Source organism: Aedes aegypti, chromosome 2, assembly GCF_002204515.2.
Source record: "Aedes aegypti strain LVP_AGWG chromosome 2, AaegL5.0 Primary Assembly, whole genome shotgun sequence".
Taxonomy (NCBI): domain Eukaryota; kingdom Metazoa; phylum Arthropoda; class Insecta; order Diptera; family Culicidae; genus Aedes; species Aedes aegypti.
Genome location: NC_035108.1, coordinates 122,659,912 through 122,680,965, shown reverse-complemented (window position 1 = coordinate 122,680,965; position 21,054 = coordinate 122,659,912). Strand labels below are relative to the sequence as shown.

Below are 21,054 nucleotides of genomic sequence, written 5' to 3'. Positions count from 1 at the left end.
AGGGAAATGAAGAAAAAACGGAGAAGTGATGCGTTAAGCTTCAACGTCAATCAATTGCATTTTCAATTAGTACTTGAGACAAGGCGTTTTCAGTTCCTATAACGTTATCTTATTTGTCCAGTAAAGGTGATACTCCAGCACAAGTTGGTAATAGAAGACTCAACTTTCTAAGAAAAGGAATTTCTTTGTTCACTGTTTCAAGTTGGAGCGCCACCTTAATTGGACTTATTACAATGAATATGTCTTCAATAGTACTATCGTACATTCACCCCACAGTTATTGATAATCCAGAGATATGGATCAATGCTGGATTAAACACAAAATTTCTCATCACAGAGATTTGCAATTACGCAATCAACATCAACTGATTACAGCCTCGCAATCAATCATAATGGAATTTCACACAGTTTCCTGATCGTTAGAAGGTAAATGTAAATCGTGATCTGAGAAGCGTTGATTTATACCTGTGGGTATAGCAAAATTCAAAATAAACCTCAAAATGTTTGCATTCTGCCATCCAGTGGGACAGAAAGTTTTCAAAATTACTATCGAAATGGACACTTTCTTTTGAATATTCATGTAGTTCGATTTTCTCAGATGAGAAAAAAATCTAGTTCGGTCTCGTATAGTGTTCAAAAAGTTACCCTTGATTCATAACTGTGGGGTGACTGTAGTTTCCAATCGTTGCAATGTGATATCTTTAGACACTTACCTTCGCTTCATTGGAAATGTCCGCTATCTGAGGGCGGGTGAACGTTCTGGAAGGCTATCGCGATGAGCTTTCGTTCGAATACTCGGTATTGGACGGTTTCGATTGTCGATGCAATTGAGTCACCTCAATGAGTCGATATCTGAAAAATTAAAAGGAAAAAATACGGACTAATTAATTTTGTAGTGCGGATTACTATAACATATAACATATTACGATACTACATTTGTAGCAGTGGCGATTCCCTAACCTGAATTCTACCTGTTCCACGATTACAAATTCTGGATTTTTAGCAACAAATTAGCCTCTAACAAATAGAGCTTTGTTAGAAAGGAAGATTACAATCATTTACTTTGTGTTGTATAAACTGAATTTGCCGAATTATCCATTTTTAGATTCGTAGAACAGGTAAAAAGTGAGGTTACGAGTTGCCTCTGATTTGTAGGGAATAATTGTTACAACCTTTTTCATTGATAATCAGGAGTTTGTTAATGTGATGTAATTGTGTTGTCAAATAAATACATTTAAATACAATAAAATTGTTTTGTTAATACTAAACCCTGCTTTGAGAGAGTCACAAATTCAATTTGCAGTCTGTTATTACAGCTTTTCGATAGAAAGGTAACTGTGTCATATCACTAGCTGGTGTACTGATACTACCAAGCGTTATCAGTTTAGTCATGATAGATAACAACACCGCGTTCGTATTACAGGGCGTGGTTCGGCAATTGGTTGCTGTTTGTAATACTCCAGTTAATTGAATTACGACAGTGCAGCAATAGAGGAAAGTCTCGACAAACATTTACTTTGCAAAGGTGATGATAGATCGCAAAGAAGTGCCGCTATACAGGGGATAGGCAAAATGATTGAGATAGGCAGTTTTATTTAAATTCCAGTTCTTATAACATTTTGAAAAACTGTTTAAATTGGATGCATTTGAAAGCATTTGAGGGCAGTCTAGTTTCAGTAACTTGCTTGGCCATGCACATTGGCCACCAGACCCCGGTAATGTTCCGGATTTTCCAAGGTCATGTCTAAATCACATTTTTTTTTCTGTCGCTTGTAGTTTTATGCGATGTGAATTTATAAAGATGTTAACATTTTACCTATAAACTAGACCCGATTGAAAATTGAATGCCCGACGCATTAAGATTCGTTGGTGATCTTCCGAAATATGTCCATTTCTGTGAAACTGGTTTGAAAATATGGTCAATCATGTTTGTATTTACAATCATGTGTACACTATTCGAAACTATATTATTATATTATAAACTATATTCAAGATGATGCTTTCACGAGAATATTTAGAATCATTAGCTGCACTGACCACTGGAGGAAGTGGTCAATTAGGAACATTTCCGGAATAATATCGATATGGGTATCAAACATCAAGATTTTTGAAGGTGATGAAAAACAACATTAAAATTGCTCTCGTGAGGGCTCCGTCATTGTGACATGACGAAGTGAGCTCATGAAATATAGCTTTGTCTAGTGACAGTGAACATACTCGTTTCATCAGTGTTGCAAGCCGGTCATGATACTTAACAGCTCTGGTCTCCGTTACAGCTCTAAAAAGGATCCTTGGGAAAATTAGAGACGAAATCTTGCTATATCGCAAATTGATAGATCCATCCATGGAACGGAAGTTGAATGAATCTATACAGGAATTACTCGCGGAATTGTTTAGGGAATTCACTAGATCACTGGAGGAATTTATTGAGCAGTTCCTGAACCAAGGCCTGGAGAAATTTGTTGATGAACTACTAGTACACTGATAGGTAAAATAAAGTGCCCACCTCACCAGTTTTCGAATTTCTCTCATTGATTTGGTTCAAATTAAAGTTAACACACTTAAATCTTTTTTGATATTTTATTTTTGATATTCTTTTAAAGTTGCACTTACGAAAATTTGATAAAAAAAAGAGTTTTACTCAAAGAAAAAAAAAATCAATTTGTATTGAAAAAAAATAGTGACAAAATAATGTGCCCACTTCCTTCTTGACCCCAGAAAAGATGATTTAAGAAAAATAAAAAGCAGTTCAATAGTTAATGTGTCCTCCTTTGGCTTTAAGGACTTGCTGGAGGCGCTTCGGCATGCTTTTCACCAGATTTTGTTGGTGTTGTGGTTCTAGTTCTTCCCAGGCGCGCTCCAAGGCCTCACAATAATTATTTTTGTTGGTAACACCAGTTTTGTCAACCCTGGCATCGAGAATCGTCCACAAATTCTCGATGGGGTTGAGGTCTGGGCTTTGTGGAGGCCATTCCAGCGGTTTAATCCGACAAGACCGGAAGAAAGAATTGGTTCTCTTGGCAGTATGCTTCGGGTCGTTGTTCTAGAGAAATATGAATTTCTCTTCAAGGTTCGTCTGGATCAGCGAAACCTCCAGATTTTCCCGCAAGATGTTGATGTAGGAAACTGCCGTCATTATTCCGTCGGTTTTCACGAGGCTTCCTACTCCACTCCATGATAAACACCCCCAGACCATCACATTTCATCACATCACACCTCCATGCGTCACCGTTCCTTGGATGTAGCACTCCTGAAGCTCGAGCTGTTTAACCGAAAGCGGCGGGCTCGTGTGTGGTGCAGAGCGCCACATCCAAGGGACGGTGAAGCATGGAGGAGGAAATGGAGTGGAGTAGGAAGCCTCGTGAAAACCGACGGAATAATGACGGCAGTTTCCTACATCAACACCTTGCGGGAAAATCTGGAGGTTAAGGAAACTGAAGAAAATTCTAGAAAATAATTGAAGAAATCCCCACGGCTGCTCATACAGAATTCTCTGAATTACTCTGCATTAAATTTATGAAGAATTAAAGAAAGAATTTCAGATAAATTTCCATAAAAAAAAATCTTGCCTGAATCTTTAGAATTGAATTCCAGGAACTGAATTCCTGGAGAAGCTCTTGGTGGCATCTATAATAAGATTCCTGAAGAAATTCCCGGAGAAATTTGTGGAACTACTTGTACAATCCACAACAAATTTATAAAAAAAAACTCCATAAATCCTCGCAGATTCTTAGAAAAATACGATAGGAGACTATGATAGAATCTTACCCACAAAACTGTGCAAGGGATTCTTTTAAGGTGAAACAGTTTGGAATCAACTTCTGAGATTGCACTAAAGCTTCAAAGGCACAAATCTCGCGAAGAAAGTCTCCAGTGCACTTTTTATTTTGAATTTGTGCACTAGCAGAAAGCTTAAAATAAGAAGATCAGAAACGTTTGTCAACTATTTCCCCAGGTTGATGCCCTTGAAAACGTGAGTATGGGCACTAGTCGGCTATTGTGGCGGCTATCTCTGGAATCTGAAATGTTTCACCTCAAACCCTTGAGTAGAATACTAAAAGAGTCCCAGCACTGAGCAAAATCTTAACACAATCCAAGGCTCATCGAAACATCCAGAGCAAGATTTTCACATAATTCAACATGGGATTCTGTTGATTTAGTGTTATATGTTTAGATGGTAACTAAATAAATGAATGAACATGAAATTGTACTTTGGCTATGAGCAGAATTCTCATTCCATCATAGACAGAATTTTGCACACAGTTTGAAGCAGAACTTTCAAATAATCCTGAGCAAGATTCTGACGGACACCATTCTGGTAGAATTCTGAGTACAATAAGTACATAATTAAAGGGTTTCAAAAAGATTGTACCTGGTTTAGAGTAATTCTTGGAAACATTCCTGTTGAATTCTGACACAACGCTTGCAGAAATATCGGAAGAAACTACTTGAGAATTTTTTTCATAGCAGAAGTTTATCCTGGATGTTGAAGATTGTTTTGATGAATTCCTGTGGATATTATTCTTATCTGAATCATGAATAATGATTGTAACCACTTTGACTTCTTGGAGAAATTCTTAAAGACATTTCTAGAGAAATTACAGTCGTTTTAGCTTCTCAATGATACTTTGTTAGCAATTTCAAAAGATAATATACAGAAATAAGATAAAGAAATTTCTAGAAGAATACCCGAAGGATTGAATAGAAGAATCTTTTTCAGTGGGGTTACAGGGTGTCTACTCATTTATCGAAATGAAATTCCATGATATTTCCAGGTTTTTTCCAGGTTTTACAAAATAATTTCAGGTTCAAGAAATACTCTTATTGTATATAGTTAAAAGATAATAATAAAGTTTATAGTATTTTTGATTTAATAGCAATCAAACACTTCTAGACATTTTTAAAGCATGCTGAAGCTATTCCAATATCTAATATTCCGATATGAAGGTGCTAACAATACCAAAATTTAAGGTTTGTTTAAATTAATTTTATTTGCCGATGATGGAGTCTTTTATTTCGTTTGAAAGAGCTCTGTTTATCATCGTGAACCGAATGGAACTTTCAAGAGCATCACTATGCTTCGTCTTGAAAGTTTTTTAGTACTACGTTCTCGTGCAAAAAATATAATGCACCATTCATTTCCATTGGTCATTTAGATACCTAAGACAGCTTCACGGGCGCAAAAGTAAAATTTTATTTTAATTGATGACAATATGTTAACCAGTAGAGGCAGCTTTATTTTTTACCGCTAAAAAATTTACAAATCATAACTTTTTTGTTTCTTGATATTTTTTTTTCTTGGAAAAATATGGAAATTAGGTATGAGTTTTTTTTTAAGTTTTCAAGATCCTTATTTGCCCATCGTGGTACCAGAAACATAAATGCTCGTTACTCAAAGACAGCTGTACCAAATTGTTTTATTTTTTCACAACGCATTAATATATCATTCCGAGGAGTGAATATCCCAATACGATAAAAATCTGTAGCCTGACATATTTACGTGGGTTATTGCTACGCTTCGGTCCCCAAGGAGTTTTGGAATACCTCCGGATCTAGATGACCAATTATCGATACCGATACATATGCTAAAACTAGAAGAGTTTTTTGAAAGGGGCATTTTTTTAAATTATCGGACAGGTTTGGGCCGGAGGTTCTCCGATTTGCATGAAATTTTCACCAGAGGCAGAGCTCGTAGATACATGACCAAAAGTGAAATTCAAAAAAATTATAGTGGCCTATTTTCCCGGAAAACTCTAGATGAATTTTCACGATTTGTCTATATACCTCAAACTTTGAAAATTCATATCTCCTGAACCATGCATCGTAGAAAAAAAGTTTTTTAGTGAAATCGAAAGGAAATTTTCTCAACAATCTATTAAAAATATAAAAATAAAAACATTTCTCGGAAAATTTTTCAGCATGGAGAAAATTGTCAGAAAAATAGCAAAAAAACTATCGTCTGTATCATGAAAAATTTTCAAAAAAATATTTTTTGTTTCATCAGTTCATACTCTAACTTTCGTCCATAGACGCTAAAGTGGTATCTTTTATCGTTTAGGCGACAGAACTGAAAAACCGATGACCACCCGCACGCTTCCCATAGAAAAATGTGTTCTATTGTGGGCCTCATAACCGTGCGCTAACGGCGGCAGTAATTTACACGCATTGTAAGTGTAACACAGTAAACCATCCTTTCCTTTCCAGTCAGAAGAAGCTTTTCGTCAATCGGACCACTCTCCATTGGTCAGTTGGGTGTTTGGTGTGCCCTTCATCAGCAACGTTATTTAGTATTGCAGCTAACAGCCTCTATGAAAGCCGCACGGGAAGTTCTTGTTACAATCAATCATTATGGTAACGTTTGAAGGATCATATCTCAAGATCCACTTTTTTTGAAAACTTATGAATATATTGTTAATATGTTGTTTCGGCCAGGACGTTTTTCCTACGCTGTGTCTTTTACGATACAACGGACGGCAAATCAAGCGAAAGGCTTCATTTTAACAAATTTATTACCACTGAGAGGCAGCATGCCTACTCGGTGGAGAAACGAAAGAAACTACATTCTTACAAATTCAATGGGTGCGCTTTATATAAGCGCACGATACGGCCAGACAAAACATACAATAATTATTCATTACGCGCGTACGCTTTTCAATACAGTTTGGCGCGCTGTTGGGTTGGCGCCAACTGTAGAGGCTGCACGCTGACTGGCAGTGGAATATTCCACAGCAGCCATCAATGGAACAATAGATAGCGTCCCTGAGTGTTATGCAGTTGATTGATATTATATACATGCAAATACTATACTATATTCTTCCAAGGAACAATCAGAATTTATATCAAATATATAACTTTGTATAGAAAACAAAACTGAAAATTTATTCGCGCGCTTTTAGTTAATTATCTAATCATTTGATAAATTGAACAAAATTTGACAAAAGCAAGAAAATTACAAATAGCACTTTATGTATGCATAAATATCCTTTTTGCTTGGCAACTATATGATACTGAGGGTCAAGCATGGGAACCACTCACTCAGTTATTGTGTTTCCCTCACTCGACTCCACGTACAGTCGGAAGCGAGAAAGCCATTTTTTAACCAAGCCGAACGTTTCAATTTCCAGTGCCCATTCTGCTTCTTCGGCGAGCACTCAGCGAAACAAAAAAACGGCATCTGATCAGTCGAATGCAATACCAAAATTCGGACAAAGACAAACATTTGAAAAGGGCTCAAGAGGTCTTGAGCCTTTTTTCAGAAACGTTGCTGTTGAGCCCTTTTTAGCCCGCCCACGCAAACTAACCCCACTATCAGAAAGATTGGTGTTAGCTCTTCCTGATAGTGGTATTGGTGAGCGTGATCGAGTTGAATTGGGTTCAACAGCGGCTTGCAAAGCCAATGTTTACCAATGTCGATGTGCCCTTTTGAAATGTTTGTCCAGTGTTTACATCCTGATTCCGTTCGAATGGCATTCGGGTTTGAGTGCTTATGAGCGTTCACTGACTGGCAGTCCACACCACGGAATGATTCAGTGAGTAGGAATCCTCTCAGTCAGTTCAATGCATTCGGCGAATGGATGCAAAGTGCATTAACTCGTGCCTCGCAGATACAAGTGTATTGGTATTCACTACTCTTCACGTTCCTTCCGATTGTCGCTTTTACACAATCGGTTTCGACGCTTTCATGCTACACTCCGCCTAGGACGGTTCAGCTATCACTGAATGTTCGACAGCAGCAGATTTTTTGCTATTTTTCATCGGTGGCGTTCGAATGAGTGAGTAAATTTTCCCATGCTTGCTGAGGGTCAGTTCCTATTACCTATATTATTAAATGTTAGGATCGTTTTCAATTAAAGACTGTTGGTCTCAATAGTAAAGGTTACGAATAAAGGACATACAAAACACCCAACAGACCAAAGAAGAGTGCTCCGAGTGATGAAAAGCTTCTTCTGACTGGAAAGGAAAGGATGGTTTACTGCATAGTTTCCCAAACTGTGGGTCGCGACCCCCAGGGGGGTCGTGAGCTGCTTTCTGGTGGGTCGCGAAAAAATCTCAATGTGTATTAATTTTGTTAGAAATTTTTACTACATTTTAAAATGTCTCTTGGAACTGATTTAAACAGTTTGAAATTATTCTCATTTATTCATTTCAGCATTTCTGTTAGAGTGCCTGACTATCGTTAAGTACTGATGATCAAAACACTTGATGTGGCATTTAATTTTTTTTTGAAAGATGTTAAAAAATAGAAATTCTCTCGATATAACACCCAGCTGTCAAAATATTTTGTTAAATACAAACCTTATTTTTCATGAAGAAAAGTTTTGTGCGTATACTGTGAAGTATTTCACATCAACGCTACTGCACAAGCAGTTTTGATTGAAATCGAGATTTACATACTACATTTCTGTGTCAAACTTATGAAACATACACTTAATTTAGCCAAAAGTGGAATTGGAAATATTTGTTTAAAAAAATGTTATCACTATTACTGGAAGACATATCACAGAATTAATAACTTTCCAGTTAAGAAGTCTAAAAACCTATTTTTTTGAATTTCTTTATAAAGTTCATTGATATTTTCCATTACGGTGAATTACATTAGAATTAGTGACATGGGAAAGTGAGCAACATAGTAAACTCTGTAATTTAAATGTTCTTGATGCATACCGTATCCGACAAATCAACCATAGACTTCGAAAGTTTTAGCGGAAAACTTTTTTCACAACAGTTTGCACCTGGTGGGTCGCGAGGAATATGCCTGACGGCTAGGTGGGTCGTGCACTCGAAAAGTTTGGGAACCTATGGTTTACTGTGTTACACTTACAATGCGTGTTATGAGGCCCACAATAGAACACATTTTTCTATGGGAAGCGTGCGGGTGATCATGGGTTTTTCAGTTCTGTCGCCTAAACGGTAAAAGATACCACTTTGGCGTCTATGGACGAAAGTTAGAGTATGGATTGATGAAACAAAAAATATTTTTTTGAAAATTTTTCATGATACAGACGATAGTTTTTTCGCTATTTTTTCTCCATGGTGAAAAATTTTCCGAGAAATGTTTTTATTTTTATATTTTTAATAGATTGCTGAGAAAATTTCCTTTCGATTTCACTAAAAAACTTTTTTTCTACGATGCATGGTTCAGGAGATATGAATTTTCAAAATTTGAGGTATATAGACAAATCGTGAAAATTCATCTAGAGTTTTCCGGGAAAATAGGCCACTATAATTTTTTTTGAATTTCACTTTTGGTCATGTATCCACGAGCTCTGCCTCTGGTGAAAATTTCATGCAAATCGGAGAACCTCTGGCCCAAATTGTCCGATAATAAAAAAAAATCCCCAAAGCTTTAAAATATCCTAAACTGATTGAATCGTCTTAATAGTTGTTACAAAATATTTGATAAGGTATATTCCCATCTAATTTAATACAAATAATTCATAGAACTTTTGGATCCCCGGATCCATTTATTCAGATAATAGAAACACGGATTATCAAGTCTCCGGTTAATCGCGTCTGACATGTATAACATTTAAATGTGGTAATTAAGATAAATGACGAATTTAGCAATTCATTTCATTCGAAAATGCTGAGAAATTATTGAGAAAAAATATAGTAGCGTATTCCTAGAGCAAATCGTAGGGTAGCTTCTGTTGAAACTTGTGTATATTCTTAAGTCACCCTTGATGAATAAAGATTTCAAGAAAAACTCACTCTTGAATAAATTTTACAAGATTTTCTAGATTATTTCTTAAATAATTGAAAAAAAATCAATTGAATTTCTGGATAATATCCGGCAGAATTTTGTGAAGCAACTCTTAGAAAAACATAGAATTTCTAGAGAAAAAAACTGCTGTAATGTTAACTGGTGTGGAACCACAGACAAACAGACGTCACACTCTCATCATTGTGCATCGACCACCTTTTTAACGGTTGATTCAAAAATATGGTAGGTGGCCAATCTGCCACCTGCAGCGCTCGCATCGTTTAGTTCTGTGGTGGAACCTTTAATGAACTTTTGAATATTCCAAGGGGTTTTTTGAGTAATTTATTGAAAAATGTTTGGAAGAACTCCAGTAGTCCTTGGATGAATTCGTGGATAAATTCCTAGAAAAATATCTAGAGAAACTCAATAATGAAAAACAGCTCGAATTTAAGGAATTGTTTGAGATAGCTCTTAACTCACTCAAATATCCCCTCGAGGATTTTTTTGAGCAATTCTTTGGAATAACCGTAGATAAAATGACGTACAAATTCTTGTCAGGTGTCTTGAAAAAAAAAATCCTTGAACAAATTTCACCAAAAACTTTGGAATTACCCATGCGAGTTTTCTTGTAAAAAAAATCTGTGGAAATCTTTGGAAGATCTCTTAGTTAGAGTAACTGGAAAATTCGATTGAAAAGTTAGTGAAAAATTATCTGGAGGAAGTTCTAGGACAGCCTATGGGAAATTGTGCAAAGTAATCCATGAGAAATATACAGAAGGTAGTGCTAAGAACTTCCTTCAATAACTTTGAGCATCTTTTGAAAAATTACTGAATTTCTTGAAGAATTTCTGGAGAGAACCCTGTATAAGTATTTAGTATTTTAGATGAAATCCGTAAAGAAACCGCTAGGATAATTCCTGAAGCTGTTCTTGAGAAATATGAGAATATATTTTGCATCATAATTATTTGCAAGCAAGACAAGGAAAAAAGATACTTTAAGAGCCATGCTGGCTAAAATAGAGACATCAAGAGACCTTTCATCAAAAATAGAGACTTTTTAGAGACTTCCCAACTCTCTGAAAAGCAACCTGCTACCGCACCTAGATATGTTAATTATTTACTGATTGAATATAGAGACATCAAAATCTTCAATCATGTTTATTTAAGTCGATAAAACTTCATTCTCGAAAGGATCAAAAAGCGTTCTGAATGCGGCGTAGCCGATTTTTTTCGATTGGAGAGAATTTTCTTGCAAATAATGGTTGCTCTGGGTTTTGACACAAAAATCCTTTGTCGTGAACAAACAAATGATAGAATATCGATTACTGCCTCGAAATAATTTCCCTGATTGTGATAGAAATTCCCTAAGAATTCCACGTTTTCTCCAGGTTCTTCCAGGTAGTAGACACCCTGAGTTATCTGAAACATTTCCAGAAGAAAACCTGACGAAATCTGGAAATTTTGATTGAGTACTTTTTATAGAATCTTTGTAGGTAACCTTGATGAAATCATTGAAGGAAATCCAAAAGTCTTCAAAAGAAGGGTTTATTTTATTATTATTATCTTTATTCTCGAGATTTTCATCGTTGGCTCCTTAAAAAGAAGAGCTAAGGCGATAATGACAATTTTGTCAGCATATTTTTGCATCAGACTAAGAAAAACAATCACGGTAAGTGTTTCATAATATCTAAATATTGTTCAATTAATTTCGGGAAAATATAGAAAAAGTTCATAAAATTTGAACAATTTAAAATAGTGTTGATGGATTTCTTACCTAAAACAAACAAAAATTCAAACCGGGTGTCAGAAATCCTGTTTATCGATTTGTAATTGTCTCTGTAATCGATATGCTGCATTTATTATTCATAAACTGATATATTTTCGTTACATTTGGGAATGGTTCCATAAAAGTTTAAAGTCGCTGTTATTCGCTGTTCTGAGAAGATACATAACTTCAATAGCTCGCAAGGCTTATTCATTATTTCTACGGATTATTCCAAGATTTCCATTCAGAATACCTTCAAGAATTTTCCAATACGAGTGGGTTTTCCTAAGGATACATACATATTCTTAGAAGAATTGCACAAGGAAGTCCTTAGTGTTTCGGTAAATCATCGAGTGATCTTTCCAACGCATTTACTAAAGATTCTCTTCAAACTAGTTCGGTCAGGATTTTTTTAATTTGCACTAGGAATCCCTTCAGGGATTTGTCGAGAAAATTTTTCAGAAATTATCGCAGTGATCTGAAATGTCCAAGAGGTATTCCTAAAGAAAACCCAAAAGAAATCTTTTATAAAACTCCTTGAAGAATACTAAGTAAACTCCTTCAAAAATGTCTGGGCAGCTCCTGGGATAATCCATCAGGAAATTTTTAAATTAATTTATAGAGAAATTGCTTGAATATTAATTGGAAAATCAGAGTAGGAGCTCCTGGAAGAATTCTTTGAGAATTTACTAGCGAATACCTGAACTCATTTCTGTCAAACGTTAAAGATTTCTGTGAAGGATTTGCAGAAAACAATTTTCTGAAGCAATTCCTGAAGAATATGTGGAGCAATTGCGAAGGAACCTTCCAAAGGATGAGGAGGAAATTCTATGAATATATTCCAGAAACCAATGGAGGTATCTCTAAGGATTCCCTGAATTGAAACCTTCAGCAAAGCTTGGAGGAATATTTTCTTCCACGAACGATAAAAGTTATTCATGTTGTGCGAATGCGGGCACATTCAAGCGATAAAAATATGGCAGCAAACATTATTTTTCATACACAGCATCAGCGCACTGCTTTTGGCGATGATCAATCATGATGATCAATCAAACGGAAACATTTGCTTAGATCGGATTTCATTTGGTGAGTTTGTTCCAATTAAGGTAATTATTTTTAATGAAACTAAGCCTATTTCAGAGGATAGGGTCAATTTGTTTTCTCGTTTCAGATAGCGAGCAATAACGCTTAAACCAAAGCTCTTTAGCTAGGACACAAGGTGGAAATAGTTGTGTCCAATCCCTGGAAAATCCACGCATGGAGTGACATTAAATTTTTTAACATCGTCACTCCCAACAAGATAAATCCGAATGCGAAAATTACAGCTTTGGCAAAGAAAACTAGTAGTTAATTACTGTGGAAGTGATGTTTATTTTGAACAACCCTCTGTAACTCTTTGTAAAATCACTATAATGTATAAGTAATAAATTACAAACGAAACAGCAGATTATTTGTACTTCATTCAAATTGCAGCCAATTCGGACTTCTGGTAGCTGAGATACACAATTGCTTAAAACAGCATGTCAAAGTTGACCTTTTTGAATGAAAATCCACGTGAACGTAAGGAAATGAATCAATCAGCCAAAAAATAAAACTTTCGTAAATATTTGGGTAAAACGAATGTTTACCTTTAGTCACGAAGGCGCACAGTTTGTAAAAAGAAAGTCAATCAGCTTTCCATCAAACTGCACGATAAATTATTATTTCAATCAGACCTAATTGAATGGTCATGATTCGAAACTTAAATAAACGACGGCTAGAAGATTGAATTTCAGCAGCAACCACTACATATACCAGCCCTTCATCGATCACGACGCCACGAAATAAAGAGAGAACATAAAAAGCTATGCTTCACTGGATTTATACTTGCCCAATTTTCATCATACCAATTTTCAAGAATTACAAATTCAAGGCGCAGTCCCAGACATATGGCTAGACAAGAAGATATAACAACAATCTCACCTTTAACGAACGGGTCTGCCACAAATACGCTCCGACTATAATCCAACAAGGTTCGATGACAGCAAAAAGTGAATAATTCCTCGGTCGAGACGGAACCGCAAATATTTCCACAAAAGCTTCGGCACTACTTCTTCTAGCTTCCACCAAAGGTGATTGACAGTGTTGGCGTCGTTGGCCGGAAAACGGTCTTCTCTGCCCGTCTTAAAACACTTCCGAGACGGATTAAAACATACAGGAACTATATTTTCTGCTTCTGCTTCTTTTGCGATTTATCACTCGTTTACACTTGCTGCTCAGCCCACTAGTCGTTAATCCGTTGCTGGATTTTAAATTGGAAAAGGCACTTAAATCACTTTATATCTCTGCTTTTTGTTTGCGGATCGTTATCACATCGTCGATTTATACTTTTTGATTTTGCTGCCTGGACGCACTTTGGCGACTCAATAACTCACTACTTGGCTTTATTACAGCCTCTTCCTGGCACTTATGAGCTTCTTCGAACTTCCCGTAGGTACTTGGACATTCAACGACTCATCGTCGTCACACGCACTAGAAAAAAGCTTAATTCGTGTTTTCTTTCTTCACAAACTCACTGTTATCTCATTCCGGCGCAAAAAAAATAGGCACAGTCGGGTTGGTAGATGGCACCAATTTGTCGAAAGCACTTTATAACGGTAGTTATGGTTCGCGAGTAGAACACCGGTGGCAGTTTCGAGAAACTTTCAACGGTCGCGTTCCGGTATTAACAACGATTCACACCTCGCCGTAAAAGTAGCTGGTCTGGGTGCTGCTGCGGGGCACTACAGAAGAATACCGCGCTCTCATAGGGGAGACCTGAAATTAAGCAAATAAAACACTCATCAGCACTTTTGTTTTGACAGTCACCCGCCATCATGATGGGCGTACGACGATGAAGAGTGAAATTTATGTGCGCGGTCTTGGAGGTTGGGCATTTAGATTGAGATCACGGTTGCGGTTTTGGACGACTCTGCGTGGACAAATCAGGTTGCGACGATAATGGAGATTAATTACTGTTAAATGATGGAGAGATGTATGTAGACTCAATAAATGGATGCATGACGATGATGTTTTCCTCTGATAATCGTAAGCTTTGTAGGTACCATCAGTGCACCAGATTCCGATCATTTGAGGGAAGTTATGTGTTCAAATGTGTATTATAAAACAACTATTGTGTCGATCAATACTATTTTATGTCACAATGTAGCTCCGAGTATAGTTAATCAGCGGCAGAATCAAAAGCATTTGAAAAACTTTCGTAAAAAATTATATTTAATTGCATTTGTTGCTGCACCTAAGTGTTCCTATTTCCGCTCACGGTTAACAGATTTCGTGACGAACTTATTAAAAAATGCATTATTTCGAATTTCGTTATTAATTCTGATATTTTTTGTGGTCAAACCATAGCTACAACTGCAATAAAGAAGGCTATAGGTATACTAAAATAAACATTTCATTAAAATTTTGTTCAATTTTTTGCATGAGCGGTTATTGGAACACACAAAAATACAGGTCAGACTCGATTATCCGGAGACTTGATTATCCGGGATTTGATTATCCGGAATTTTAGACTCGATTATCCGGAATTTGTTTTTTGATGTTCTGATTTTTCAGTTTTTATGCATAAACCTGAGTTAATTTGGTATTGCAATATCAATGTGAATGGTTTTGCAGTTTTGAACGTATTTAAGAAAAGGGGGGATTGAAAAAGTGTTTTTTTGTGAATGCTGTTTAAAATTTTTAATTTCTTGTAAAGACCCCTACTGTTCCTAGAAATAATTTCTGGCTACGCCACCGCATCATATAAATAAAATAACGAAAAAAGATAATATTTAAGTTCTCTTATCGAAGAATTCAATTTTTTTCTTAGTAATTCGATTATCCGGAGGATTCGATTATCCGGAGGATTCGATTATCCGGAGTGAAAAAAAAAATCGATACTCCGGATAATAGAGTCCGACCTGTACCTAGTGATCCAATAACCGCTAACGAGGTCTTATGTTTTGAATACGAAGAATCATTTTATCAAATGATATCCGTGCAAAAAATGTTGATTCTTGCAAGAAAAATCAATTTTTACACTAGTGAGCGGAAATAGGGGCATAAGCGGATACCCGGTCAACCAGTCAGTGATTTTCGATAGCGATCGAAATAGATTCGTTTTGAACCGTTAGCGATCGCCATCGTTGGTCAAAGATCTATGAAGAATTATGAAGACTGGTTGGTCGGGTACTGGAACACTGGTACCGTTTTGCTTCTAAATCCGGACACTTAAGCACTTTGTAACATTAACCGGTGGATTTATTTAGTAGTTTGAAGTCTTATGGATATTTATTCCAGCTTATTATCGAAACAAATATGTTTTTCGTCTGTTAATTCGGTAAAAGAAGCTTTAAATTTGGAATTAGGCACTTAAAATATCAAAAATGAGAGATGCACGTTGCTTCGAAATGCGGACACTCTATACAGAGTGTTTCGAAATCCGGACACTTTTACTTCGAATTCCGGACGCTTGGATATTATCATTGACTTGGATAATCGTTCGAAATATGGTATTCGTAAAAAATCACATGAAAATTAGGCATCATAAATGTTAGTTTTCTCCGGAAGTAATATTTCTATTTGTGTTGCTTTATAATAAATATCTAGAAAATAGTTCAAAATATTTGTAAGTTAATTAGTACTTAACAGAAGGTCTTGATCAGTTTATTTTTCTACTAAACTTTTATGTTTGTTATTTTTCATTGTTTTTGCTAGTTTTTTTTTCTACTGGAATTCATAATATTTAATATTGTGTTGAAATTACCAATGATGGGTGATAAATTAATATTCCGGTTGTTATTGGAAATTGATCATATGCATCAGCAGTCTATTTTTCGGTAGTATAATCTCCAAATGAAATCGAAACTCTATGAAGGACATGAAAGCGTGCAATTAAACAAACAATAACAAAAATTGGCAGGTTTTGAGAGTTCTATCAACTGGTATTTGTAATGTTAATATCTATGTAAAACTCAAATGAATGATGCTAAAATAATCGATTATTCCAGTTCACAGCAGATAAAAAAAAATCAGTTGAATATTCAGTAAGGTGATCTGTTAAGCATATACACTTTTAACAACCAATCTCATCTGGTTGAATCGTATACAATATGTACCATTTTATTCTTATATATTGTTAAAACACGTTATCATCATATAAATGCGCCTTGCTCACCGTTCATCTTTAAGCGAAGTATGCACTTCAACAGAAAAGTAATCGCCTATCTCGATGCGTGGGAAATTTCTTGCAAGAAATGCTCAAGAAAAGCATTTTTCTTAGATCGCAGTACGCAGTTGAAAAGAAATGTCAATGCAAATGGAAATTTCTTGACCATTTCTAGGGCAAATTTTTTTACTTTTATCGAGCTGAACAGCATACTTAGCTTTACGGTGGAAATTGATTTTGAGAACAAAAACTATCTCCATCCGTAACCATGTATAAAAATTCGTTTCATTGATTAGCTTTTCTTCCAAATTAAACACTTTCACGTCGTTTGAAACCACCCGGCAATGGGAAATATAACAGATTTGTATAATAAAGATAGTATTAGTTAACGGTTGCATTAAAATCTTGTTAATTTTTACTTACCACAAGTTTTAAGCATAAGCGTCCGGCATTTGAAGCATTCAATCATCTTGCCTCGAAATCCGGACACCTGCAATTTATGTTAAAAATACGTATTTTTTTCAATTTTCAAACAATTTCCAATACTCACTCAAACATAACATCAACCGTTTAAAACATAAAACAACGTGTGAAGGCTTTTTAACTTTGAATAATAATGATGGACGATTTCAACTGGATTCTAGCCAATTGGCAAGTGATTTTGATTTTCATGTTTTTCTGGTAATTTTCACCACCTACTACGATGCTAATACATAAATTAATTCTAATGTATTATTTGATGTTCAGAGTGTCCGGCTTTCGAAGCGTCCGGGAATTCGATGCAAAACGGTACATTTGTTGAAGTTTTCGAAGCATATAATCTTCGTGTTTTAGGGGCCTTCCTTAGCTGAGTGGTTAAAGTCCGCAGCTACAAAACAAAGCCATGCTGGAGGTGTCTGGGTTCAATCCCCGGTCGGTCCAGGATCTTTTCGTGATGGCAATTTCCTTAACTTCCCTGGACATAGACTATCATCGCACTTGCCACACGATATACGAATGCGAAAATGGCAACTTTGGCAAAGAAAGTTCTCAGTTAATAACTGTGGAATTTTGAATAATTGAACACTGCTGACTCTGTCTCAGTGAGGACGTAATGTCAAGAAGAAGAAGAAGAATATTTGTGTTTTTAAATTTGAAAGAACCCAAAATACTGCTTGATATAAACTCAATCATGATAGATTTTTTGTAATTAACAGAGCTTCATGTTATGCTGAACGCCGTGAAATTAAATTAAATGCCGTAAAAATTTAAGATGTGTTAGGGATCAATTCCCGAATATTAACACCTAAAACTCACAAGGACCTGAACGTTGTTTTTTCGTTGAATGAAATTTAAATTAATTTAGTATGAGAAAATAAGAAATATTCTATTCTATATATGCAGAGAACTTAATTCGTTCAAAGTATCTCTCTTTAGTTTGTTGTTGAGAATTTTTGGAATCAAAAGGTGAGCTCGTTCTAATATAATTTTGCTTGTATATTACGTTTACTGGAAACAGTGTTTAGTTATTCGTAGGTATGTGTTTTCTGAGTTTTATTAGGAATGTTTCTTTGAGGATTAGTTTACGACATCTTCTATTTCATCATTATATTACGTCTCCGCTGCACACTGATTTAGAACCTTGAAAACTAGATTTTAGGAAGGTGATGATTTCTGAATAGTTGGAGGGAATCCCATGCGCTTTATTTTTATATAAAAATATAAGTAACCTATCCACCTAGCAGCGCAGGTTAAAAATCATTTTTTCTGTATTTTATTAAATTGGATCTTTAGAAAAGTTGTAGATAAAGATAATTGATTTTTTTTTCTCTTTAGACGCCAACTTTGAACATACTTTTGTTCACGAATTACAGAGCATGTTTTATAAAACACCCCGATACACACAAATATTTGTCAAAATTCGCACGTTCAACCAATCATCTTCAAACATTCAGGGAGTAAAATAAAACATAAGGTACCGCGGGGTAAGTGGGTAAGTGTTTTCACTTACCCCGAAAACAATTGATATATTTTACTGAATATGTGAATTAACGTTTTAAACTCATGCGTAAACCTTTGAGGCCATTGAGAACATTACGATAGGTAAGAGATTTCTGAGATTTTTCAGCCAGTTTTGCATAATAGAGCGAAAAATTGTTAACCTGTCAACTGTTACTCCGTAACAAGTTGGCGGCGTACAATCTTATTCTAATATTTTCAGTGGAAAAAAAGTTGCGCAAAATAATTTCCTGTACCACTTCTTAGTTGTCCTCTGTGACAGTTTCAAACTGCAATAAAAAAAAGTTTTAGAATTAATTCGACGTAGACCTAAAAATAACTAAATTTAAACACCGTCAATTTTCTTATCAGGTGGGGCAAGTGAAAAGTTTATCATTATCAAGTTTATCATCATCATTAGATTGAATTTGAGTTTTCTCTTTAAGTAGCCATAAGTAAACATGGTTCGCAATTATCATAGAAAAACATAACGTGCTGATAATTCAAGAAACACTATACTCAAGCGTTAAAAGCTATTAGAAATCATGGAACTTCTCTAAAAGATGTTGCTAAACATTACAATATTAATATGTCTACTTCGGGCAGCCAATTAAAAGAAAAGTTGCAATATTAGAGAACACACGGAAAACTCGTGGAATGTCTATGTAAGCTAGTTCAAAACATAAAAATGGGGTATAGGTCTATCCACATAACAAAGATTCTAACTACGTTATTCAAGGATTCCGTTTGATTTCTCCCGAAGAGTTATCCGGCGTCATATTCGACTTTCTCAAAAACAAATAACGAGCGGTGGAAATTCTATCGAGCAGAAATGCATTTGCTGTCCTATAATGTAAGAACTAACGTTGGAAAAGTTGCAGTTATAATGTTGTCGAATCATTTCTATTAATAACTGAACAGAAGAAAATTCAAGTAAAAAGAATAACATTTTCTTTGTTTACATGTTACTTATGTTATTGTTCATTGGGAAGCCTTAACAAATGTTAAAGCTAATAGAAATCGTGAATATAACTGTTTTTGTTTTTAAAATTATTGTTCAAAACGGTAAACTTTTTCTATAGTTTTTTCTTTAATTTTTCATAAAAATCAATTTCAGCATGCTGCTTATATTTGGTGGGAGTCAAGCTAAAAAATATACACGACCTCATTTGTTTCAATTTAAAGTCTCTAGAATTTGAAGAATCTCAACTATGCGAATTCCATTACCCATTTGCCCCACGGTACCTTATTATAAATATTTTCCCATGTTTGTTTTGTTCAATTTCAATTCTGTTTGTTTTATTCAATTTCAATTCCATATCCAAATGCACGAACTTTTCTTTTCACACATCACCCTACTCATAGGTCCTGTACAACACTTGGACCAACTTCTTTTGCGTGGCAGTCCATTTTATCTCCATAGCTTCCTCCGATTTCATTTCCTTAGGATGTTTCCGAAGTGCCTGCTTCATGATGGCCCAGTACTTTTCAATTGGCCGCAGCCCCGGTGCGTTCGGATGGTTGAGATCCTTCGGCACGAAATTGACCTCCTTAGCCTTGTACCACTCCAAAACTTCTTTCAAGTAATGGCACAAGGCCAAATCCGGCCAGAAAATCGTAGGACCGTCGTGTGACCTCAGAAGAGGAAGTAGACCCTTTTGTGGGCATTGCTTTCGATACACCTGCCCATTGACCGTTCCAGTTGTCACGAATGTAGTACACGGATAAAAATCGGATTCCCACACCATAATTTACAAGTCATGAAATTCAAAAATGGGTTAGGCCATGCTATCAAGACGACAAATCATGGTTCCTGGAGCCATAATGATTCTTCATAAACGTAACATCAAGAGCGACAACACAAAGCGTTGCACTTTCCTTCAAGTCAATCGCATCAATCACTCATTATTCATCACGATAAATTGGTACTGTGGTAAAGTTCGTGGCTCTCAATCAGAAGATTCTTGGTTCGAATCTTGCTCTAACCAATTTTGTTTTTTTTTTCATTTAATTGGGTTGACTGACAGAAATATAAATAGAACCGAAATGGATGCGCGAATCATGATTTTCTAGCATTCGATGCATGATTTTCGAGCATTCGATGCATGATTTCGAGCACTCAGCTGGAACTTGTGTCGCGTTACGACAATCTGACTCATGATATCGTGAGTCCAAATCATGGTGTATTTTCATAAGATGAAAACACACTGGAATAATGATATCCGGGTGCATAATCATGATTTTGGATTCTGATTTCTACCCGTGTATACTCCGCTTTCCAAACAAACATTTTTTTTTGCCAAACTTTGGCATCTTCTGCTTGCTAACATCCTCAGAGAGGAGGAGCCCCGGAAGCTGCCGCAAGTCTGCTTTTACATACGTCTCATCCTCCATAACGAGGCAATGTGATGTCTTCAACGAT

General features: G+C 35.8%; 1 protein-coding gene across 2 annotated transcripts in view; it reads right to left on the bottom strand.

The window, feature by feature from the left end:
- The window catches only part of LOC5576270 (DE-cadherin), a 53,146-nt gene that overhangs the window by 8,039 nt on the left and 24,053 nt on the right, over positions 1-21,054 (bottom strand). For both annotated transcript variants that reach the window (XM_001662506.3, XM_021842182.1), the window contains exons 2-3: positions 13,430-14,263; positions 713-851 (exon numbers count right to left, since the gene is read on the bottom strand). The gene's annotated coding sequence lies outside the window, so the exon portion shown is untranslated. The remainder of the gene's footprint in view (positions 1-712; positions 852-13,429; positions 14,264-21,054) is intronic.